Source organism: Cricetulus griseus, chromosome 2, assembly GCF_003668045.3.
Source record: "Cricetulus griseus strain 17A/GY chromosome 2, alternate assembly CriGri-PICRH-1.0, whole genome shotgun sequence".
Classification (NCBI taxonomy): Eukaryota; Metazoa; Chordata; class Mammalia; order Rodentia; family Cricetidae; genus Cricetulus; species Cricetulus griseus.
The window spans coordinates 57,834,402-57,861,030 of NC_048595.1; positions in this window are offsets into that span (position 1 = coordinate 57,834,402).

Consider the following 26,629-nt stretch of genomic DNA (forward strand, 5'->3'; position numbering starts at 1 on the left):
CCTCTCTATTCCCCCATCAGATCACATGTATACAGCTATTCTACTGTCTTTCCCTCTCCAATTCTTCTATCATGGAAATGATCCTGTTTCACTTTCCTGGTTTCTGTAGGCCTTGTATTTACATCTAACGATTTGAACCTAGGATCCTCCAATGATAGAGAATATGTGATACTGTCCTTCTAAGTTTGGCTCACCTCACTCAATATGAACTTTCCTAGTTCTGAATATTTTCCTGCAAGTTTTTGAATTCAGTATTTTTTAATAGCTGAATTGTGTTCCAGGATGTGCATGCATTGCATTTAATTACCCATTTGTTCATCATTTAGGTTGTTTCTGTTTCCTACCTACTGTTTATAGGGCAGCCATGATTATTGTTGATATCTTAGCTTCTCACCCTCCCCCCACCACCACCTCCTTGGCAACCTGGCCCTGTTCCCCTGTTCCTCCTTCTGCCTCGTCTCCTTCTCTGCTCTTTTGGTTTCTTCTCAACACCCACCTGTCACTCCACACCAGCCCTTTCCTGGTCATGGGGCCTCTTGAATCCTCAGGTTCTCTCCTTACCTTGGGATTGCTCTTCTCCAGGGGACCTTCCCTCACCCCTGGATCTGTCTTTAACAGGTGATCTCTTCTTGCTGATAGCTCAAAGGCTATCAAAGTTTGCATGGCTACATTGTACAAGCAGTAAGTGGCTACATTAGGACTCTGCATGGAGAGGCCAGGCAGAGGGGGGCCAAGGGCAGCTCCATGACTCCAGGTTTCAATGGCTCCAACTGCTGAGCCTTGTTCTAAACCACTTCCTTTCCTTTTTTATGCAAGGGCCTCCCGCCTGTTCTTTCTCTTTCTATTTGTGCCTCCAATGGTTAACACTTTACCCCTCCCTTCTCTCCCTTAAACTCCATGTAGGGGAAATGTTAGCCACACCTTCTTGTGGGCTGGCACAGGTGACTCAGACCATGCACACTGGGGCATGATCAGAGTCACTAGCAAGACCTTAAATATGAGGGTCGCACACAGGTGGCTCTCTCTATTCCCTGACCTGCCTGGTGGTATAAGACTGACTCTGTCTGGTGAGTATTTTCCCAATGAAACATCTGCTCATCATACTTGCTCTGACTCCTTAGTGATCTGCATATATTGCATTTCACAATAACTCCATGTGGGCTTGTTGAGTTTGTTGCATCATGTTTCATTCCCTAAAACTGCAACAAAGAACAACAATTATGGCTGTGCAAATATCTGTGAAGTAGATGTCAAGTCTTTTGGACATGTGCCAATGAGAGGTATAGTTGGGTCACATGGTAGATATATTTTTAGCTGTTTGAGAATTCTCCGAACAGTTGTACACAGTTGCTTCATTGCTTTGCAATCCCATCTATAGAGAACAAGTATTCCCTTTTCCTTACAGCACTTTTAGCATTTATTGTTCTTGTTTTGCTGATCTAACTGGAATAAGATGGACTCTCAAAGTTCTTTCTTTTAATTTGTATTTCCCTGATTGCTAAGAATATTTCTTAGCCATTTTTTTTAATGGGTCATTGGGTTTCTTGTTTTTGTTTCCATTTTGAGTTCTTTTTATATTCTGAGTACCTGTTTAGCTGACAAAACTTCTCTCCCATTATATGGGCTTTCTCTTCATTTGGTTGATATTTCTTTAGCCATGCAGACACATTTAATTTTTTTGAAATCCTGCTTTGTTTATCTTAACTCTTGGGCAAATAGAGTCCTATTCAGGCAGTCCTTTCCTACAATTATATCGTGTAGCATGCTGTCTGTGTTTACTTCTAGTAGTTTTAGTGTTTCAGGATTCATATTTATGTCTTTGATCCATTTGGAGTTAGCTTCATGAAAGTTGATAGGTCTGCATGTAATTTCATTTTTCTAAAAGTCCACATACATTTTACAAAGCACCATTTGTTAAAGATGCTTTCTTTTCTCTAGCTTCTGTTTTTGGGTGTTCCCAATGGCTGATTTTTCTTCTTTTTGTCATTAAATAATATTTGATTACATAGATATGTCTAACTTGCCTGCTGGCAGGTACTTAGATTGTTTCTAAATCTTGGCTATTCTGAATAATGCTACAAATAACATGAGAGTGCTAGCATTTCTTTGAGATTTTTATTTTACTTTCATTGGAAATATACATCTTTGGACTGCTAGATCACAATGAAAGTTTATTTTAAAGATATTTTGGGGGTCCATACTATTTTTCTACAATAGTTGCACAATTCATACCTCACAAAACATGTGGATTTCCTTTCCTTTATAATCTCGCTATCATATATCTATTTTAATGACAGTTAGCCAACCAGTATATACAGTACAACATTGTGATTTTTATTTGCACTCCTCTAAATATATGTGTGTGTCTGCACACACACAAATACACACACACACACACACACACACACACACACACACACACACACACACAAAATGTGTAAATCTTCTATACAGGTTTATCCATTTGTTCCTTTACTGGTTTTAATTATTTTTGACTATAAGATCTCTGAGTTCCTTCTACATTTTGAATGTAAGTCACTTTTACATTATATAATTTAATTTTTTCTCTTATCTCTTTGGTTGCCATTTACCTACATAATTATCTTTTCCATTGTGTAAAAAATTTCCATTTGACATTGCCTCACTTGTTTATTTTTCAGTTTTGCTTGTTTCCAGAGTAATATGTAAATCATTGTCAAAAACAATGTCAAGAAATATTTTTCTTTTGCTTTATTTTAGAAAACTCTCAACTAGAAAATTTATGCCTGAAAATCTGTCCTTTAGCTCTGAAGATTATATAAAGACATGCTCAAATAAATAAGAGCTTAGAGAGTTCATTATCACTACATCTATCATGGAAGAAGTGTAAGAAAGAGGCATTTAAGTTGTAATGAAAGGACACTAGATAACAACCTGAAAATGTCAAAGTAAGGCCAGAGTCAAAAACAATATGACTTTTTCTTAGCTGCACAAACAGTATTAGGACAGACTATTTATTAGGCCCCCAAATTAATCTTAATGTTTAAAAATGGATATATTTTAAATATATATGAGACCATGAATCAGTGACAGGAGGATTTTTTTTAATCCCCCAAATCATGGAAATGTGCCTCTAGGAAAGAATGGGTCAAACACAAATTTGAAAACCATCTTCATGTTTACATCCAGGCTCAGTTCATTAGTTGGACTGGCTGCTACTGAAAAAGATCTCAAGTTGATGAAAACAGTATGGAAGACAGTAAAGGGTTCAAAGAGGAAAGTGGGTGCCTTAGACCTAAATACTTTCATTCTCCCTTTTTTATATCTTTGCTAGTATATTCTGGAAAAAAATTAACAGTAGTGGTGAGATAAACATGTTTCTCTTGTATACATTCTCAGAGGATAATATTTGGTATTTAAATATTAAGCATGGAACGAGCTTTCAGTTACTTAAAAATTTTGTCCATTTTTGGTTGTTTAGGTTTTTTTGTATTATGGATGAATGAGATATATTTTACTCATAAAACATTTTAAAATATAGACATGATTCCAGTGGCCTATAAATTGTGAAAACAATTTCTCAGACTTGTTTTTTTCTATGTCCTTACATAGATAGAAAGACGCAGATAGCCCAAAAGTACCCCTTACATGCCATATGAGATCCCACTTAAGGGGAATGTGTTTGTTTTTCCATCTCCAGCACATAAGAGTATTGCAAAACCTCTGAGTAGTTAATTGTTTGGTATTAGCAAAAGCTTTATTTGGATTAATTTGTTATTCCTGCATGAATGTTGTATTTACTGGAGAGGTGAACAGGCTGGGAGCACTGATTGACCATGTTTTATAACATAAACATGGAACATTACTATATGTCTAACTAAATAAAAAAGAACGACAAACCATAAAACCAACAGCACTTCTTTCAAACATATCCAGTTAATTGGTGATGTTTCCTTCAGTAATTATCTTTTTCAAAGCAGCCACAGTTATCAGGTATACATTCCTGTAAGGCTAAAATATAGTTATGTCTTCACAATTCCTGCTTTGGAAAGCCTGCTAGCCCTTGCATTCTGTGATTCCTACAACTCTATAGATAAACAGCTGTTTGCTTTGTTGATGGACTACATTCAGTAAGAAATACATTTACTAGTTTGTTTTTTTCTCTAGGTGAGCAATTTTTTTTCCATTTCTTAAGGAGTTTGAAGTATAATATGTGTATAGATGATTATCTGATTAACTCAGGAATTATTTACACATGGTGCAAGGCTCTTCGTGTGGCCTGTGGTTAACAATATAGTGAACTCCGCAGTCACTTTGTAATTATATTATCACTGACTATATGCCCATTGAATTTACATTTCAAGGAACACAAATGCAATCTTAAGTCTGTACACCATTCTTAGGCAATTCAAGAGAAATGATTATTGGAAGAGTTCTGCTAGAAGGATGAAAAAAGACCTGGGAATGTATATTAGTCAAGGTTATGTAGAGGCAAAGAAGTGATCACACACACACACACACACACACACACACACACACACACACACACACACACACACACGATGATACAGGATTTATTAGATTAACTTATATGATGGGGGCTGGAAAGTCCAACAATGGCAGTCTGAATGCTGGAATGGCTATGAACTGAAGCTTGGATACTTCATCATTCTCAATCTGGGCTGAAGACGTGAAAGTTTCCTGGTGAGCCACTGGTCTTCCATACACATAGGAAGGCTGAAGAAGCTGGGTAATAACCTCAAAGATGGCAACAGCAGTGACAGCCACTACAGTACAGATGCACTTGCAAACAAAATGTGGAAGTTGGTAGGCAAAAAGAGTAAACACCTTTTCTTGAAGGAACCACCCAACTTTGGGAAAGGCCTGATCCTCTTAGTGAGCATTTCCTTTATTTCCCCAAAGGTGTGTTTCTTAGTTAATTCCAGACCTAATCAAGTTGACAATCAAAATTAACTACCATTAGTCTAATACTTGTGGACTTCACAAGTCAATACAAATCAGACCTTCTTTATCCCAGAGCTACAAATCCAGACAAATCAAAGAACATGTAAATATTCCATATAATTCCAAAAATGTACTATTTCTCTGCTAAAACAAGAAGCCAAATCTCTTGAAGTACATTTAGCTGTTTAATATTTTGCAACTTAAATTTATCATTTAACTAAACTTCACTACTCTTGTTATTTCAATTTATATTACATTTTATGATAAAGAAAAGAATAAAGCAAGAACAAATATCTTCTCAGTATGTTTGTATAAAATGGATGAATGTGTTAATAACAACTAAGAGGGAAACATCTGCTTTTAATTGGAATCCTCATTTATATACCTAGTTTTATGATCTTGATTAGTATTTTAACTACCTCCCCTACAGTAATTCTGTATTTCCTCTATCCTAAACAAGAACCTCAGAAGATCTGGGATCTATACCTGAAAAATTACCCATATTTTCATCCGTGAAGGGTGTGGGCCATTTATTGTCTACTCTGAGTTGAGATTTCAAAATTTAACATCCTTTAATGTGCATATATATGGTAGTTTGAAAGAAAATGGCCTCCAAATGAAGTGACACTATTAGCAGATGTGGCCTTTTTGGTGGAAGTGTGCCATTGTGTGTGTGTGTGTGGGGGGGTTGGGGTCTCCTTTACTTAAACTTCCCTCAGTGTAACTGGAAGTCGACTTCCTATTGCCTGAGACAATGGACTAAACCTCTGAAAATGCAAGTGAGCCCCCTAACTTAAATTGTTCCTTTTGAAGAGTTGTGGGCTTGGTGTCTTTTCACAGCAATAAAAACCCTAACTGGGACAGTATGCTTTACCACTAGCTTCAGAGTTGTGGCTGCATGATGCTCACCGAGAACAGTCAACATAATGTCATCAACGTAATGGGCCAGTGTGATTTCTTGAGGAGGCAGGAGATCAAGGTCTTCATGAACTAAGTTATTGCACAGGGCTAGAGAATCAATAGTCCCTTGAAGTGAACAGTAAAGATTTACTGCTAGCTTTGCCGTCTGAAAGCAGATTGTTTCTTGTGGTCCTATTGGAAAAGTATGGAGAAAAAGAATTTGCTATATCAATAGCTGCATACCAGGTACAAGAAAATGTGATTAGCAATATTCAGCTTTAATTCAAGGTCCAGTCATCCTCTGAACAGACCAATTAGAAGAGCTAAAGGTAGATGTGATGAGAACCATCATCTCTCTATCTCTACATCTTTCAGTTTCTTGAAGGTGTTACTAAAGGATGAGTTGTGAAAGCCACTGTGCCCTCTAACATCTTAGTGCCAAATGTACACATGGTGTAATAATACACACATGTAGCAAAATACTCATAATATAAAATGCTCTAAAAGTAAAAAATTAAAAAAAGAAGTAAACTATTTCACAAGGATAAAATAGTATTTACATGTGAATTTCAAATATACAAAAGTCACTCAAAATAAAAATTTTATTACTTTCAGTTTTTATGTAAGTAAGCTGACAAGAAAACAATACTTTAGATGTTAATGCACTGTTTGTAGAGAAGACAAAGAAGGCAGAAGAAAAACTATATTTAGTTTATTTTATATTGCTACAACAAAATACAGAAGCAGGCTAAGTTTATGAGGGCATGACAAGAGACATCTTTAATTAAATTTTGTAAATTCAAAGTCATGACAGCATCAGTATCACTTCTATATGGTGAAGATCACATGGCAGATGGCAGGATGACGGGCAAAAGTATAAGATTGCATTCTCTTACCAGAAGGCAGAAATAAATCCTGGAATCAGTCCTAAAGAGAACAATTAAATTATAAGGACAACATCCTAATTAATAAGCACCTTCCATTAGGCCCCATCTTTTATAGGTTCAGACACCTTCCATATAACAACTCTCAGAACCAAGATACAAGAACATAAATACCTAGGAAATAAATTGTGCTGAAACCATAGTAGTATGTGTATCTTGTCTTACTTTTATTTGTTATTGCTAAAAGCAAACACCTGACAAGGAACAACTAAGGGAAAGAGACGTTTATCTTAGTTCGCAGTTTCATGGATTGGACAACATTGATACCTGGTGTTACTTTAGTGGTAGTGCTAGTGTGAGACTGGAGCACACATTTCTGAAGCTCAAGAATCGCAGATCTCATTCCAGAAATGGGGCATCTATAAACCTCTATTCCTGATCCTATGCCCACACAACTGACTGTTACTACAGGTATGTTAAGGGTTCTACAACCCAAACAGTTCCACTACAGGGTGACCAAGAATTCAATTACATAAATCTCCAGGGAACATTCCACATTCAATTTATAGCATTCGACCTGTATCTCCTATAGGCCTATGACCATCTCACAGAACAAAATGTATTCATTCTAACCTCAAAAGACTCCATAACCTTACAGCTCTCAAACTATTCAAAGTCAGAAGCCTAATGCTGCTTCTAGGAGTCAAGGCACTCTCTTAACCATGAACTCTTGCATAATCAAATGTGAATTGCATTTCCAACATACAATGACATAGACTAGTATTTCTATTCTAAAATGAAATAATTGAGAGCAAAGTAAGGAATGTTCAGACAACAAGTAAAATTCATGAGGGCAAGCATTAAGCCCTGAAGTTTTCAACATTGTGATGGCATTATTTGGGCTATATCATGTTTTGGGTAACCCTAATACTAGTGCTCTGTTGCTAGTGCCATATTGGTCTCTCTCTAAGCTAGCTCTACTTGATGTCTGAATTTTTTCTCAGTTAACATTTCTATCATTGTTAATGTGTTGAATTCTGCACTGTAACTTAGGCTTCACCTTAAAACTTCCATGAACAGCCCATTGAGGCGTCTCAAATATGAAACCTAGTCTACATGTTGTCTAGCCTCAGTAAACTTCTGAAACCTTGGTGCAGATGTACATTCTCTCATCACTCTTGAATCTTGTGTGTTTTCATAAATAACATGAAACTACCACAACCTGACTATTTGCAGGCATAAATCACAGCCAAATACATATGTACTCATTTGTGGTAGTTTTAATGAAAATGACCCCCATAAGTTAGAAGTAGTAATATTAGGAGATTTGGCCTTCTTACAGTATATATGGCATTGTTGAAAGAAATGTGTGTCACTGGGGATGGGGTTTGGGGTTTCAGATGCCCAAGCCAGGCCTAGTTGTTTTTTCTCTCTCTCTTCCTGCTTATCCAGACGTAGAACTCTTGGCTCCTTCTCCAGCACCATGTCTGCTTGCATGCAATCATGCTTCTTGCCAAGATGACAATGGACTAAACCTCTGAACCACAAGCAAGCCCCAATTAAATGCTTTCCTTTATAAGAGTTGGCATGGTCATGGTATCTCTTCTTGGCAATAAAACCCTAAATAAGATACCATTTCTTAAAATTACTTGTTGCTGAGAACAAATATGTGATCTCAAGTTGAGATACAGCCTATCTGCCTTTTCACACTGCTCTAATCAGCTTTGGGTTCCCAGAAATATGCATCAACCTGGGAAAATATTCCCCAAGAAAATTAATTTTGAGCAGGGTCAGTTATTCTCAGTCCTGTCTCCCTATCTTCATATGAATCAATGTTTTCATTATCTGCATCCCTCAATATGTGGGATATTATCCTCAAGTCACCTGGCTTATTGGCCAAGGGCAATGTATACCATTTCCCCTTAAATATAATTGATTTAACAACTGCAGATACATTGTACATACCTATCTTGTGGATCCTTTGCATGACTTCAAATACACTCACACTTTACATTTTACATCTTTCTTCATGTGGTATTTTTGACTACCACTATACATTTCACTAAATGCAGTGAGCATCCCGAATGTTATGTTGTCATACATATTTCAATAAAATATGTTATTCTATTGCTTTTCAATTTAGCCTTACCTAAATTTTCAGAAAATGATCAGAATTGAATGAAAGCATGAGTACATGACTGCTCCAAGGCAAGGTTGAAGAGAAGGTTTAATGTAGATAAGAAGGAAAAAAATAATCAGTGGGTCCTGGAAGATTCCAGACTGAGCTGGGTCAGCAGACTGAGCAGGGCCATAAGAAGAGAAAGAGACAGAAGAGATGGGGGCTTAGAGGCCAGTAGGGCAGGAGGAGGCCAAGAGACTGTGTAGGCAAAATGGGCAGGGTTATATAGGAGTTGGAGAAGCTGGAGGAAGGGAAGTGAAGCTTAGGGCTGGAGAGATTTAGGGCAGGGGAGGGGCATGCCTGCCAGGATAACTCAGAAACAAGGGAGCAAGTGGAACCTAGAGGCTAGCATAGACCTTGATATACTAGTAGATATCACAGACATAGATAGGATAAAGAAGAGTCACTTGTCCCATTTGCCAAACGTGAGAAGAATGATACCTCTTAGCTGACTTTTGTCTAAATGACAGGCTTTGGGAAAACGAATTTCTTGGGACCTAACAAGAATGAACCCCTGTTCCCTACCAGAATGGCCTTAAGTCCAACTTCCAAAAATTCTTTACCTTCTCTCTTAAATCTAGAGTCCAACCTCTATAAATAACTATTGCCATCCTGTCTTCTAACCCTCTACCTTAGCAGCCCATCAAGTTATATAACTCTAGAACACCTCTATTCTTAAGCTTCATACTTCATATCCCACAAACATATTCCAAAGGGCTATGAAGTATATGGTCAGGTTTGCTTTACCATCAAACTTCAAATGTTCTGTATTAATTATCTTATCCAACACAGATTCCAAAAGCTTGAAATGTCACAACTTAAAGAAAGAAGAAATTAGTAACTCACAGTTTTATGGCAGGCCGGCATGGTTCCTAGGGTTTCATCAGTTATAGAAGGAGCTCACACAGTGACCTGCTAATCTCAGTAGCTCAGAAAGCTTAGATCTCAGAACCAATGAGGAGAATTACAGAATCTTACCTGTAGACTACATGTCTAAAAGATCCCACAACCTTCTAAATCATGACCACCAGTTGTTAACAATGTATTCAAACTAAGGGCACTGGGAGAAGGATCTATTTCGTATATAATCATAATACTCTCTTACATTTTGTAAGTGCTGTTTGTTTAATATTTAAAATTGGCCCTTCCTATCTGTTTTTGCATCCATAGGTACAAGCAAACATGTTTTAGAAATACAAAATAAATAAATAAATAAAAATAAAAGAAACTGAGTTGACTGACTATTTACTATTTCTTTTTGTATTGCTACCTTGAAATTACAGTAAGCCTACAACTCTGCCTCCCAAGTGCTAGAATTATAAACAAGCATTTACTATGCCTATAAATTTTTTCCTAATAGACATAGTGTAATAACCATTTGCATAGTAATTATATTGAAATACACATTACAAGTAATTCAGGGATGATTTAGGACACACAGAAATATAGGCATTGATATATACAAATAGTATGCTATTTTATCTGAGGGAGTTGAGCATCCAAAGATTCAGGTAACCACAGAGGTTTGTAGAATTGATCTCCATGGATACTCAGAAAAACTATAACTGTGCATTTGCCTATAAATGAAACAGTTAATAACTGCTGTGTTTGTTTGTTAGGGAATTGAGTGATTATTGACCTTTTCTTCTTCATCTATATTTAGAGAAGAACATTCTTTACTTTTACCTAGCAAGTCTCAAGTTATGAACTGTAGACATTCTTGAATGAGGATAGCTGTATTGAAGACAAGAAAGAGTAGTGTTAAAGAAAGGTATAGAACCAGAGATTGTATTTATTTTATTATTTATACAGGCAAGGAAAGATCAGATCAGTTGGTGATCAAATATGGACTCCCTGTTCTGTGAGGAGCTTGGAAAAACCTTTATTTCAGTCAGGCATCTGCCTCAGATGCAGTCTATAAGGTATCTTGCTCCATGTACAAAACTGAACAGAATTTTTAGAGGATAGTAGACATTTACTACATTCTTTGCAAACACTGTACCACAGAATTATTGCTCAAGGCTACCAAATCCACTGGATAAGATGATAACTATCAGATGAAATAGTATTGGCACTTAGTATTGGCACCATAATATGACACACTGGATACTTGCACATCAATTTCCTCTGAATTAAAAGATTTCTCACTGGAAATGGAAGGAGGTCATGAAACTCAGGAATTAGATAAATTTCACATACCTAAGGAAATGGTAAGTTCAAAGATTCACAGAGCACCTCCCCACCCTAAGTTCACAGAAGCAACAAACAAATGCTACCTGCTAAACAATAACCAGATCATTTGCCATGAGGAGATTCTTGAACTGCCTGAAAGGTGGTGCAGAGAATTCCAAGGTTGCACATTTTTTGAGTTGTCACCAATGTTAGGGTGGGCTATTTTGTGATGCAGCAGCTTTTGAGTCATCACTGTTCTTATAGGTAACACTTTATCCATACTCTCTGGTTTGCTAATTTAGACTTTCGCGCAACTGTTACTTTTTTCTGCAATTGTTAGTATACATATGTGGTATCTCTCAAGAAAAGTACCACAAACACTAAGCATAAAGTCATAAACAACACAACTTTCAAAACAACCAGTGCCATTGTGAGAGTTTGTTAACGTCTTTTAAATATTGCCTATTTTTTGTATGTAATTAGAAAATTTAGGGTACATGTTATGTCTTGAGAAGAAGAAAACTAAAATCAAGTTACAGAGTTTCTGTGTTGGAAGAGTAGAATAGATAATGAGGAAATTGCCGCCCAAGAAAGGCAGTTTAAGGGGGGCAAATATCATCAGTAATGATAATCACGGTATATATTTGTACACAAGTATTTTCTGACCAGCATATGCTGGAGTCTTTTTGCAATCACAGTTTTGATCATTGCTCTAGATCCTTACAAGCAACATGGGTGTTCTCACAAAATCCTGTGTTCTGCACATGATTTTCTTTGGAAGTCATATTTGACATCCATTTTAATTGGAATTTCAGATTAGCATACTTCTTTTCTCAATTTCTCAATCCCTAGTTTACTTGTGGATTTGCAACAACCTGATGAGTTTGTTAAGGTGTTTCTATAATTGTACTAAAATAGATGTTTTGAATTACCTGATACTTCCTTTCTAAGTTTATGGAGAACAAAATAAAGTTAATCCTGAAGCATCTTTTCCCTTTACTTCTCTGTTCTTTCTCCTTTTCTTTTTTCATTCCATTTTCAATGGACTTAGAGATGATCACATCGTTAGACTATAGGAAGACAAGTAAATATTTATTAGTGGCACGAGATCAAATGGGCAATTGGGTCCTTTGATTTAGTCACATGATTTTCATCTCTGTAAATAGATGTGATAAAATGAGATAATTGCACAAATCTGAACAATGAAACAGATTTGTTGTTACAAGGAAATAACACCTTGAAAGCCTTATGTTTGCATTTTTTAACTCAGAGGTTAAGAACTAAAGGGAATGGCCAAAATGCTTCCACTTAGGCAGCAAGGGATTATCTTCATGGAAAATGTGAAAATGTCTTATTTTTATAAGAAAATGATGTAGTCGTTGGATGAAAATGGAAGTTTAATTTACTAGCCTTTATGAGTATATATTAACAAAAGACCATGTTTGTAAAAGGATCAGCACGATGAACAATACAAGTATTACTCTAAATATATTATGTATTATAGACATAAGTATACCAGAGCTGAAAAACTAAGTATCAGCACTAATTAATCAACAGACTAGCAGAAAAAAACGTGCATTTTACTCATGAAGTCACTGGATCCAAGGATGTCTCATTTCTCCCTGGCTTATAAAATTTAGAAATGGAGAAGAGCATAATAGTAATTAACCTCATTGCAAGCAAGCAATTCAAATTTTATAAGACAGTAGAGGTGATCAATTTGCAAAGGAAATTATTAAATGAACTTGTCATATACCAAAAACAGCTTACATGAAGTCCCAAAATCATATTATTATCAATACTTTGTGCTCTTCAGAATTTTTCATATGTTGTACAAGTGCCTCTTTCTCATCTAGAATCTATTAATTACCTATAATTTAACAATAAATGGTAGCAACTGTGAGTTCCTTCTCTGCCAGTAGTTAACTGCCAGGAGCTTGACCTGTGTAGGCTAAGTGCCAATAGGTACAGATGATGTGAATTCACAATTGTTGCAATCTGACGTCACAAAACCTTAAAATTATTAAAGAAAAATAAAGGTAAATTCTCCTTGATATGGAGGAGAAAATTAAACATTAATGTTCAGCAATAGAATTTAAGAGGTGGATAATGAGACTTGATTCTCCATAGATGATTCTTAAAGAAACAAATTAATGCACTATAAACAAAGAACATATTTTGATCTTTTGAAATTGTTATGGAATATTATAAATTATTATTTTCATTAGCAAACAGCTAACCCTCTACTTGTATATGTTGAATACACACACACACACACACACACACACACACACACACACACACACACGAGTGTATATATATATACACTCATTCTTCATCCTCAATGACATACCTACATTTAAAAGTAAATCTATTGATCTATGACAAGTGGGAAAATATTTTAATTTTTTGTACTAAGAATGCAGAATTTTGTTGCCTCTTATAAAATTCACTAAAATTGTAGATAATTTTACATAACCATTATTCATTGAAAAATAACCAATTTTAATGATAGCTATAAATTAAAATGTGAACATCAGCCTCAAAGTGCACATTATTTTTGTTTACTAGACTATAGACTGTTTTAAAAAGTTAGTATATCAGTTTATTCTGATCTAGAACACAGTGACACATATTGTGGCCTATTTTCAGCAGACTTGGCCTATTGATCTATCATGTATTTAAAAGACCTACTTACCTAAAGAGTAATCATTCAAGAGGGTTGACATTCCCAGGACTTCAAAGCCTCCCAGGAATTTAGAAAAATAGCACTTGGAAGAACAACTCAGATTGTAGAAATCCATCACTCAGCATTCTCCAATTGTGCCCTATTCAACATGTTTTCTATTTATTTTTAATCTGGGACAAGGGAAGGATAACGGGTCTGGGCTTTACTCAGCTGGTCTTTTTAAGTGGGGTGAATAAAACCAAAAATTCTCACACTATCAGAAAGAAATGTTAACACTGATTATTTCCATTTGTTTTTTGAAGGGTTCCAAAGAATGCTTTGTATTTCAGGCTTTTTGACACTGTATCCTGGCAAACACTGACTGTTTTGATATTTTCCAAAGGAAACACCAAAGGTACATTGAGAAACCACAATTCTACATTCTCAGTGGTATTGTTGATCAGATGAGGTGTTCAGAACCATGTAATAGTTTAGTGCAGATGGAAACTCACTAAATATTATGATTCTGCACTGGAACAACCTCAGGCCCTACATTGTAAGTAGAATACTGTAGTTCTGCCTTCTAGTAATCCATAAAGGCATTGCTATAGTCAAATCGATGTTACTAAAATAATATGGTTAAATGAGATAAATGGATGATAAATGCATTAATAAAAATTCTTCTGTTCTGGAGTGGGTCTTGTTTACCTCACTGTAACAGTGAGGAATTTTGTTGTTGTTTTCTTTTCTTTTTTAGTCAGTTAATATTTATTGATTGTTTTTTTAATGAGAAGTGTCCAGCATAGGCTTACTAATTTACACACACAGTCCCCAGTTGGTGATGCTGTTTCTGGAATTTTAGGAAGCACAGCCCTGCTGGACACAGTGTGTCATAGGGGTGGGGTAGGGTGGAGTTTTGAGGGTTCATAGACTTACACTACTTCTCTCTCTTCTTCTTTATTAATGATAAAAGCTGTGGTCAATCATCTATCTGACCTTTCCACCCTCCACCCATTTGTTTGCTGACATGTTATCCTTCCATGTACAGCTTTTACCTATCTGGAACTATAGCCAAAATAGACTTCTATATGTTACTTTTGGTCAAGGTGTTTCATTAGAGCAACAGAAAAGTAACTAATAAATTGTTTAAATTTGTATTAGAATGTCAGGTATCCTGGATCCTGAGCTCTTTTAATCCTAAACCCTCAAAGAGTGAGAAATCTGTTTAATATGTTATAATATATTTTCTCAGAGGAGTGTCAGTTTGGATACCCAATTGTCTTTAAACATGCTGATTTATTTATTTCAAGAAAATCATTAATTCATTTAAACATTTATTTACCATATAGTCTATGCAAAATAGCATCTAGAATTTAGGAGAGGACTGGAGAGATTGCTGAGTGGGTAGCACTGACTGCTATTGCAAAGGACCTGGGTTTAGTTAATAGTACCTAGATTGATGGCTCATCACTGATTATAAGTCCATGTCCAGGAGATCTGACTCACTCTTCCAGCATCCGCAGGCAGAAGCATATAACACACACACACACACACACACACACACACACACACACACACACACACACACACACACATTATAACAGAACAAACAGGACTGAAGAAAATGTGGTCAATGTAATGATGTCATACTCATAGATATAGATCAGTGCCTAGCCCAGTAGTGGGGATATAGGAATACAGGATAAAAAGGTAACTATTAACTTCAAATATTTTACATTGAAGTTTGAGTATATTATATATGGGTTTGAGTATATTAATACAAAATATTTTTGTTACACTGTATGTATGTTTTTACTTTTGCTTGGAGTATTGTGCTTATGCAACTCAATTAAAGTGTAAAGTATTACTAAGAAATGCAGGGTAGTAGTTAGTCATCTATATTAACCAAACTTGTAGTCATATTAGATATGTTTTCAAGATTAAACAGATATATTTCAGATAGATAGATAATCTCAAATGCTTTAGAGACCTTGCAGAATATGGCATTTAAGAAGTTTCATAACATAAGGCTTTTCATGACAGTGATACATGTCTCCTTCTGGCAACAATAATCTATTTCACAAAAGGTTGGTGGACATAAAAATATCTCCACATGGAATTTTGCTTTTGTTATGGCAAAGAGAGCTGTTTGTCCTTGCCTTGACTGCTGACAGAATACCATCCAAATTAGACATACAGGATTCCAACAAAAGTGGCAGCTGAACTTTGCAAAGACAAGGTGGGAGAGTCCTTCACAATCCCTGCTTCATAGAAAAGTCTGCCAGATATTCTAGGATTATAGGTTGAAGATGGATTCCCAAACATTGTACAGAAAACTTGGGTGACTGTCCAGCCAGCTAGATGTCTCTGTCATTTCTTGAGTTTTAGAAGTGGCTTGCACCGCGGTTCCTATTGACTCAGTTAAAATTATTTCCTTTTTAGGTCATTGACAGAGTTGAAGACTAGATATTATAGTTTTATTTAGTTATGATAAAGTTAAGTTAGGTATAAAACTTTGGAGTCACCAAGATAAGATAAATAATGGTGTATTTTCTCTGAATTTTCCAAATGCAAATGGCCTGGATATTGTAAATGTAATTCTTACTTGATAATTGTTCTTATTGTATATAGATTTACTATGTTAAAGCTAAAATCTTTCATTTTTATTTAGAAAAAAGGGGGAAATATTGTAGAAGAGAATATTTAACTATGTAAAGATGTTCTGCTATTTTACCTTGCCTAAAGCACCTGATTGGTCTAATAAAAAGCTGAATGGCCAGTAGCTAGGCAGAGGAGGGATAGATGGGGCTGGCAGGCAAAATGAATTGGGGAGTCAGTCCACCAGCCAGCCAGCTAGATGCCCATTAGCCAGACATGGAGAAAGCAGGATGGACAGTACATAGCTTAGATAAATGAGCCTCAGGGAAGCATGATGTTGGCTATTGGCTTACTGTATATTGTTTTTATTATGTTCAGGTATGTTCCTGTTATTCCTGTTCTCTCCAATATCGTTATCATGAAGGGATGTTGTATTTTGTCAATGGACTTTTCAGCATCTAGTGAGATGATCATGTTGTTTTTCTTCTTCAGTTGGTTTATATGGTGGATTACATTGATAGATTTTTGAATGTTGAACCAACCCTGCATCCTAGGGATAAAGCCTACTTGATCATGGTATATGATTTGTCTGATATGTTCTTGGATTTGGTTTGCCAATATTTTATTGAGTATTTTTGCATCTATATTCATGAGGGATATTGGTCTGTAGTTCTCTTTCTTAGCTGTGTCTTTGTGTGGCTTGGGTAACAAGGTAATTATAGCCTTATAAAATGGGTTTGGCAATGAACCTTCTGCTTCTATAGTGTGGAACAATTTGAGTAGTATTGGTATTAGCTCTTCTTGGAATTTCTGGTAGAATTCTGCACTGAAGCCATCTGGCCCTGGGCTTTTTTTTTATTGTGAGACTTTTGATGACTGCTTCTATATCCTTGGAGGTTATATGTCTGTTTAAGTTCCTTATCTGTTCTTGATTAAATTTTGTTATGTGATATCTGTCCAGAAAATTGTCCATGTCCTTTAAATTTTCCAATTTTGTGGAGTACAGGTTTTCAAAGTATGACCTGAAGTTTCCCTGGATTTCCTAAGTGTTCAATTGTTATGTACCCCTTTTCATTTCTAATTTTTTAATTTGCATGTTTTCTCTCTGACTTTTGGTTACTTTGGATAAAGGTTAATCTATCTTGTTGATTTTCTGGAAGAAACAACTCTTTGTTACACGGATTTTTTGAATTCTTTTCTTTGTTTCAACTTTATTGATTTCTGCCCTCAGTTTGATTATTTTCAGGAATCTACTCCACCTGGGTGAATTTGCTTCCATTTGTTTTAGGGCTTTCAGCAGTGATGTCAACTCTTTGGTGTGACTATTGTTTCTTCATGTGAACCCTTAGAGCTATGAACTTTCCTCTTAGTCCTGCTTTCAAAGTCTCCCAAAAGTTTGGGTATGTTGTGTCTTCATTGTCATTGAATTCTAGGAAGTCTTTATTTCTTTATTTCTTCCTTGACCCAGGAAAGGTGCAATTGCTTGTTCAGTTCCCATGAGTTGGTAGGTTTTCTGCAATTTGTTTTGTTTTTTATTTCTAACTTTAAACCATGGTGGTCTGGTAAGACACAAAGGGGAATTCCTATATTTTTGGCATCTGTTGAGGTTTGCTATATTGCTGACTATGTGGTTCCATGTGATGGAAGGTTCCATGTGATGCTGGAAAGAAGGTATATTCTTTTGTGTTTGGATGGAAAGTTCTAAAGATGTCTGCTAATCCCAATTGGGTCATAACTTCTGTTATTTCCTTTGTCTCTTTGTTAAGTTTCTGTCTGGTGGTCCTGTCCAGTGGTGATAGTGGGGTGTTGAAGTCTCCCAATATAACTGTGTGAGGTCTTATGTGTGATTTCAGTTTTAATAATGTTTCTTTTATGAATGTTGGTGCCTTTGTATTTGGGGCATAGATGTTTAGAATTGAGACTTCTTCCTGGTAGATTTTTCCTGTGATGAATATGAAATTACCTTCTTCATCGCTTTTGACTGATTTTAGTTTAAAGTCCAATTTGTTAGATACTAAGATATCTATCCCAGCTCATTTCTTGGGTCCATTTGATTGGAATATCTTATCCCAACACTTTACTCTGAGGTAATGTCTGTCTTTGAAGTTGAGGTGTGTTTGCTTTATGTAGTAGAAGGCTGGTTTCTGTCTTCATATCCATCCTGTTAATCTGTGTCTTTTTATAAGCGAGTTAAGACCATTAATATTGATGGAAATTAAGTACATTGAGAACTTATTCTTGTTTGTTTTTTATTTGTGGATATTGCATGTGGATTTACCCTTCTTTTTCTTTTGGGTTCACGTAAAGTGGGATTATCTATTGCCTATGTTTTTGTGAGTGCAGTTAAATTCCTTAGGTTGGTGTTTTCCTTCCAGTGGTTTCTGTAGGGCTCGATTAGTGGTTACATATTGTTTAAATCTTGTTGTGTCATGGAATATCCTGTTTTCTCCATTTATAGTGATTGAAAGCTTTGCTGAGTATAGTAGTCTCGGCTGGCATCCGTGTTTTCTTAGAGTTGGTAGACTATCCAGATCCTTCTAGCTTTCAGAGTTTCCATGGAGAAGTCAGGTGTAATTCTGATAGGTTTGCCTTTATATGTTACTTGGCCTTTTTACTTTGCTGCTCTTGATATTCTTTCTTTATTCTGTATGTTTGGTGTTTTAATTATTATGTGATGAGGGGACTTTCTTTTGTGGCCCACTCTATTTGGTGTTCTGTAGGCTTGTTGTACTTTCATTGGCATGGCTTTCTTTAGGTTGGGAAAATTTTCTTCTATGATTTTGTTGAGTATGTTTTCTGCACCTTTGAGTTGGGTTTCTTCACCTTCTATACCTATTATCCTTATGTTTGGTCTTTTTACAGTGTCCCATATTTCCTGGATATTTTGTGTTAGGGATTTATGGACTTAAGTTTTTCTTTGCTTGATGAATTTATTTCCTCTAGTTTATATTCAGCATCTGAGATTCTGTCTTCCATCTCATGTCTTCTGTTGGTTATGCTTGCATCTGTGGTTCTTGATTGTTTACTCAGCTTTTCCACTTCCAGCATTCCCTCAGTTTGTGTTATCTTTCTTTCTTTTTCTTTTTTTGCTTTAGATTTAACTTTTATTCCATAATAGTCAGACAGGATACATGAGATTATTCCAATTCTTGATGTATTTATCAAGGCTTGTTTTGTGTTGCAACATGTGGTCTGTTATAAAGACATCCATATACTGATGAGTGGGTTGGATATTCTTTGGTATTTGGGTAGAATACTCTGTAGATGTCTGTTAGGTCCACTTGATGTAAGATATCAATTAATTCTGAAACTTCTCTATTTTTTTCTCTTTTTTTATTAATTCAAGTTAGGGAACAAGCTTGTTTCACATGTAAGCCCCTTCTCCCACTCCCTCCCCTCACCCCCATCTCTCCTCCCACACCCCCAACCTACCTCCCAGCCCATCCAGCCACCACTCCCCAGGCAGGGTAGTGCCCTCAACAGGGGCTCTGCAAAGTCCACCAAATCTTCCTGTGATGGTCCTGGGCCCTTCCCCATGTGTCCAATGCCAGAGTGAATCCCTTCACATGGGATGGGCTCTCAAAGACCCTTCTTACACCAGGGAAAAAATGCTAATCCATTTCCAGAGGCTCCCTGGAGTGCAAAGGCCTCCTTATTGGCATCCATGTTCGGGGGCTGGACCAGTCTTGTACTGGCCTCCCAGACAGCATCTGGGGTTGATGTGCTCTCCCATGTTCAGGCCAACAGTTTCTGTGATTTTCTCCAACCTGGTACAGACCCCTTCGATCTTCATTCCTCCCTCTCTTCAACTAAATTCCAGATTTCAGCTCAGTGTATTTCTGTGGATGTCTGTCTCTGCTTCCATCAGCCACTGGATGAGGGCTCTAGGATGGCATAAGGGGTAGACATCAATCTCATTTTAGAGGAAAAGCTTTTAGGTTTCCTCTCCTCCATTGCCTGGATTGTCACATCATGTCATCCTTGTAGGTCTCTGGAGATCTCTGTAGTTCCAGATCTCTTCTTGGACCTATAGTGGCTCCCTCTAATATGGTATCTCTCATCCTGCTCTCTCTCCTCTATTCTTTCCCCTACTCAATATCTCTGCTCCTCCTTTTTCTCTCCTCTACACCTCTTCTCATGCTCTTATTGTGGCAGCTCCCTCTCCCCTACCCTAATGCTCCCAATTAGCTCAGGAGTTCATGCCCCTTCCCATTCCTGGGGTCTATTAATCTCTTAGAGTCCTTCATGTTTCCTAGTTTCTTTGGTGAAGAGGATTATAGGCTGGTAAACTTTTGCTCTATGTCTAAAATTCATATATGAGTGAGTACATACCATGTTTGTCTTTTTGTGACTGGGTTACCTCACTTAGGATGGTTTCTTCTAGTCCCATCCATTTGCCTGTGAATTTCAAGATTCCATTGCTTTTTTCTGCTGAGTAGCACTCCATTGTATAAATGTACCACATTTTCTCAATCCATTCTTCAGTTGAGAGGCATCTAGGTTGCTTCCAGGTTCTGGCTATTACAAACAATACTGCTATGAACATGGTTGAACATATGAATATGCACTATTTGGGTATATACCCAAGAGAGGAATGGCTGGATCTTGAGGTAGATTGATTCCCATTTTTCGGAGCAACCGCCATACTGATTTCCAGAGTGGTCTTACAAGTTCACACTCCCACCAGCAATGGAGGAGTGTTCCTTCTTCTCCACATCCTCTCCAGCATAGATTGTCATTGATGTTTTTGATTTTAGCCATTCTGACAGGTATGAGGTGGTATCTCAGAGTTGTTTTGAGTTGCATTTCTCTGATGGCCAAGGTTTTTGAGCACTTTCTTAAGTGTCTTTCAGCCATTTCAGATTCCTCTGTTGAAAATTCTCTGTTTAGTTCTGCACCCCACTATTTAATTTCATTGTTTGGTGTTTCGGTGGCTAGCTTCTTGAGTTCCTTGTATATTTTGGAAATCAGCCCTTTGTCAGATGTGGGGTTCGTGAAGATCTTTTCCCATTCTGTGGGCAGTCCTTTTGTCTGTGTCCTTTGCCTTACAGAAGCTTCTCAGTTTCAGGAGGTCCCATTTATTAATTGCAGACCTCAGTGTCTGTGCTACTGGTGTGATGTTCAGGAATCGGTCTCCTGTGCCAATTTGTTCAAGGGTAATTCCCAATTTCTCTTCTAGAAGATTCAGTGTGTCTGGATTTGATCAAAGATCAAAGAGATCTTGGATACATTTGCACTTAAGTTTTGTGCATGGTGACAGGTATGGATCTATCTGAAATCTTCTGCATGTCTGAATCCAATTGTGCCAGCACCATTTGTTGAAGATGCTTTTTTCCATTGTATAGATTTAGCACCTTTGTCAAAAATAAGACGTTCATAGGTGCGTGGGTTAATATCTGGGTCTTCAATTCAATTCCATGGGTCTATCTGTCTATTCTTGTGCCAATACCAAGCTGTTTTCAGAACTATGGCTCTATAGTAGAACTTGAAGTCTGGGATGGTGTTGCCTCCAGAAGATCCTTTATTGTAAAGAGTTTTTTTTTTTTTGCTATCCTGTGTTTTTTATTTTTCCATATAAAGTTGAGTATTGTTCTTTCAATGTCTGTGAAAAACTGTGTTGGGATTTTGATGGGGATTGAGTTGAATCTGTAGATTGCTTTTGGTAGGATTGCCATTTTTACTATGTTAATTATACCTATCCAAGAGCATGGGAGATCTTTCCATTTCCTGGTATCTTCTTTAATTTCTTTCTTTAAAGTCTCAAAGTTCTTATTGTATAGGTCTTTCACTTTTTTGGTTGGTGTTACCCCCAGATATTTTCTGTTACTTGTGGATATTGTGAAAGGTGATGTTTCCATGATTTCTTTCTCATTGGATTTATCGTCTGTATACAGCAGGGCTACAGATTTTTTTAGTTAATTTTCTATCCTGCTACCTTGCTGAAGGTGTTTATCATCTGTAGGAGTTCCCTGGTAGAGTTTTGCGGGTCACTAATGTAGACTATCATGTCATCTGCAAATAGTGAAAGTCTGACTTCTTCCTTTCCAATTTGTATCCATTTGATCCCCTTTTCTTGTCTTGTTGCTCTAGCTAGAACTTCAAGTACAATATTCAAGGGGTATGGAGAGAGTGGACAGCCTTGTCTTGTTCCTGATTTTAGAAGAAACGCTTTGATTTTCTCTCCATTTAGTTTGATGTAGGCTATTGGTTTGGTTATATGGCGTTTATCATGTTTAGATAAGTTCCTGTTATTCCTGTTCTCTCCAAGATCTTTATCATGAAGGGATGTTGGATTTTGTCAAAGGCTTTTTCAGCATCTATTGAGATAATCATGTGGTTTTTCTTTTTCAGTTTGTTTCTATGGTGGAGTACATTGATGGATTTTCGTATGTTGAACCATCCTTGCATCCCTGGGATGAAGCCTACTTGATCGTGGTGGATGATTTTTCTGATATGTTCTTGGATTTGGTTCACCAATATTTTATTGAGTATTTTAGCATCGATGTTCATGAGGGATATCAGTCTGTAGTTCTCTTTCTTAGTCATATCTTTGTGTGGCTTGGGTATCAAAGTGATTGTAGCCTCGTAGAAAGAGTTTGGCAATATCCCATCTGCTTCTATTGTGTGGAACAGTTTGAGGAGTACTGGTATCAGCTCTTGTTTGAATTTCTGGTAGAATTCTGCAGTGAAGCCATCTGGGCTTTTTTTGGTTGGGAGGCTTTTGATGACTGCTTCTAGTTTGTTAGGAGTTATGGGTCCATTTAAACTGTTTATCTGATCTTGGTTTAATTTTGGTAAGTGATATGTATCCAGAAAACTGTCCATTTCCTTTAGATTTTCGAATTATGTGGAGTACAGTTTTTCAAAGTATGACCTGAAGATTCTCTGGATTTCTTCAGTGTCCGTTGTTACATCCTCCTTTTCGTTTCTGATTTTGTTAATTAGCATGGTCTCTCTCTACCTTTTGGTTAGTTTGGCTAGAGGTTTGTCTATCTTGTTGATCTTCTCAAAGAACCAACTCTTTGTTTCATTGATTCTATGTAATGTTTTCCTAGTTTCTACATTATTGATTTCAGCTCGGGTTGATTATTTCCTGGCATCTACTCCTGCTTGGTGAGATTGCTTCTTTTTGCTCTAATGCTTTCGGTTGTTCTTTCAATTCTCTAATGTGACTTTTCTCCAGTTTCTTCATGTGGGCACTTAGTGCTATGAACTTCCCTCTTAGCACTGCTTTCAGAGTGTCCCATAAGTTTGGATATGTTGTGTCTACATTCTCATTAAATTCTAGGAAGTCTTTAATTTCTTTTTTTTATTTCTTCCTCAACCCAGGAATGTTTCAATTGGGTGTTATTCATTTTCTAAGAGTATGTAGGTTTTCTGCCATTCATATTGCTGTTGAATTCTAGCTTTAATGCATGGTGATCTGATAAGATACAGGGGTTATTTCAATTCTTTTGTAACTATGGAGGTTTGCTTTGCTGCCTACTATATGGTCAATTTTAGAGAAGGTGCCATGAGGCGCTGAGAAGAAGGATGGATTCTGTCTTCGTATCCATTCTGTTAGCTTATATCTTTTTATGGGTAAGTTAAGACCATTGACATTTAGGGATATTAATATCCATTGTTCATTGGTTCTTGTTTGTTTTGGATTTATTTTTGGTGGTGTCATTGTGTGTGGATTTTGCCCTCCTGCTTCTTTTTGTGTTTGGTAAAATTAGATTATCTATTGCCTGTGTTTTTGTGAGTTTAGTTATATTTGTTGGGTTGGAGTTTTCCTTCCAGAACCTTCTGTAGTGCTGGATTTGTGGATATGTATTGTTTAAATCTGTTTTTGTCATGGAATATCTTGTTTTCTCCATTTATAGTGATTGGAAGTTTTGCTGGGTATAGTAGTCTGGGTTGACATCCATGCTCCCTTCGTGCTTGTATGGTATCTATCCAAGACCTTCTGGCTTTCAGAGTTTCCATTGAGAAGTCGGGTGTGATTCTGATGGGTTTGCCTTTATATGTTACTTGGCCTTTTTCCTTTGCTGCTATTAATATTTTCTCTTTATTATGTAGGTTTGGTGTTTTGATTATTATGTGTCGGGGGGACTTCTTTTTGTGGTCCAGTCTGTTTGGTGTCCTGTAAGTTTCTTGTACTTTCATAGGCATATCCTTCTGTAGGTTGGGGAAGTTTTCTATGATTTTGTTGAATATGTTTTCTGTACTTTGAGCAGTGTTTCTTCACCTTCTTCTATACCTATTATTCTTAGGTTTGGTCTTTTCACAGTATCCCATATTTCCTGGATATTTTGTGTTAGGGATTTTTTGGACTTGAGGTTTTCTTTGGTTGATGAATATATATCCTCTACTGAGTCTTCAATAGCTGAGGTTCTCTCTTCTGTCTCTTGGATTCTATTAGTTATACTCATGTCTTTAGTTCCTGATCCAGTCTTTCCATTTCCAGCATCGCCTCATTCTGTGTTTTCTTTATTGTGTCTATTTCAGCTTTCATGATTTGACCTGTTTCAAGAGCTTCCTTCACTTCTTTGGTTGTTTTTTCTTGGGTTTCTTTAGATTCTTTAAGAGATTTGTTTATTTCTTGTATTTTTTGGTTTGTCTTTTCCTCCATTCTGTGTAAATTTTTGCTTGCTTTTTCTTCTATTTCTTTAAGGGATTTTCTTGTTTCCTCTTTAAAGGTCTCTATCATCTTGCTGAGATAATTTTTAAGGTCCATCTCTTCTTCATACACTGTGTTGGGCTTTTCAGATCTTGCTGGAGTGGAGTCCCTAGATTCTGGTGGTGTCATATTGGTCTTTCTGTTGTTGAGTGAGTTCTTATTCTGTCTTCTTCCCATATCTTCTTCCAGTGAGTGCAGGAGGGGTCTCTCTATCTCCTCCTGTTACCCAGTGGTGTGTGTGGGCCAGGAATTCAATGTGCACAACTATGGACGGTCTTGTCTCTCCTGGTAGTCTTCTCACTCTGAAGGAGTTAGGCCTCTGTAAGGGTCAGGTGTGTTTGTGGGGGGGACAGGAGGGAGGAGTGGGGTGTTTCCAGGCTCAGGGAGTTCCTCATTGCCTGGGCAGGTCTACCCTAAGCAGGAGCAGGCCTGGGGAGATCCGGGTGGATGGGGCTTTGGAATGGAGTTGAGTAAGAGCAGAGGATCACTCACCTCATTGCAGATTGGTTGGCAGAAAGGGAAGGTAGATTGGCCTGTTCCCAGGTTCAGAGAGCTCCTCCCTGCCTGGGCGTGTCTACTCCAAGCAGGCACAAGCCCAGGGAGATCTGGGTGAATTACACTTTGGGCGGCAGTTGGGTAAGAGCAGGGGGTCACTCACCTAGTTTCAGATTGGTCGGCGGAAAGGGAGTTTGTGTTTTCTTTATTGTCTCTATTTCAGTTTTCAGGTCCTGAACTGTTTCCTTTGGCTGTTTAATTGTATTTCCTTGGTTTCTTGCATCTTTTGGTTTGTCTTTTCTTCCATTTCCCTGAAGGATTTTCTCATTTCCTCTCTTAGGGTCTCTATCATCTGCATGAAGTTGTTTTTAAGGTTGCTCTCTTCTGCTTCATCTGTGTTGGGATGTTCATTTCTTGCTGGTATAGAGCAAGACTCTGTTGGTGTCATATTGGTTTTCCTGTTGTTGGTTATGTTCTTATATTGTCTTCTTCCCAGCTCTTCTTGCAGTGGGTGCAGGTGGTGTCTCTCCCTTTCCTGGTGTGTATGAGTCCTAGGTTCTTTTCTGGTGGATGCAATTGGTTCTAATACTCTGATGGGTCTCAAGGTGGGTACAGGCAAGTCTGAGGTACTTGCTTCCCAGGTGGGTGAGGCAGGATTAATGCAGAGATGTCAGCAGACTCTGGGTTGCTTGATCCTTAGGAGTCGAGTCTTCCTGACTGCAGACCCTTGGACAGGAGTTCCCAGAGTGGACAGGCAGTAGTTGGACCCAAGGCATAGACCTAAGCAGCTCACCTCTGCCCTCTGCCCTCTGCCCTCTGCCCTCTGCACTCTGCACTCTGCACTCTGCACTCTGCACTGCATGGGGCAGGAGTAGCCCATCGATCTCAGCAGAGTCAGGGTTGCTTGGTCCTCAGGGGCCCATTCAATCTTCCTGCATACCCCAGGGCAGGAGTTTCCCAATGATAATTTTTTGTTAATTTGCTTCTATGTCAGTGATTATTAATGTGAGGGTTGAGACCGTTTTGGGAGGTCAACTGACCCTTTCACCCAGGTTGCCTAAGTATATCAGAAAACACAGATATTTACATTATGGTTCATAAAAGTAGCAAAATTACAGTTATGACAT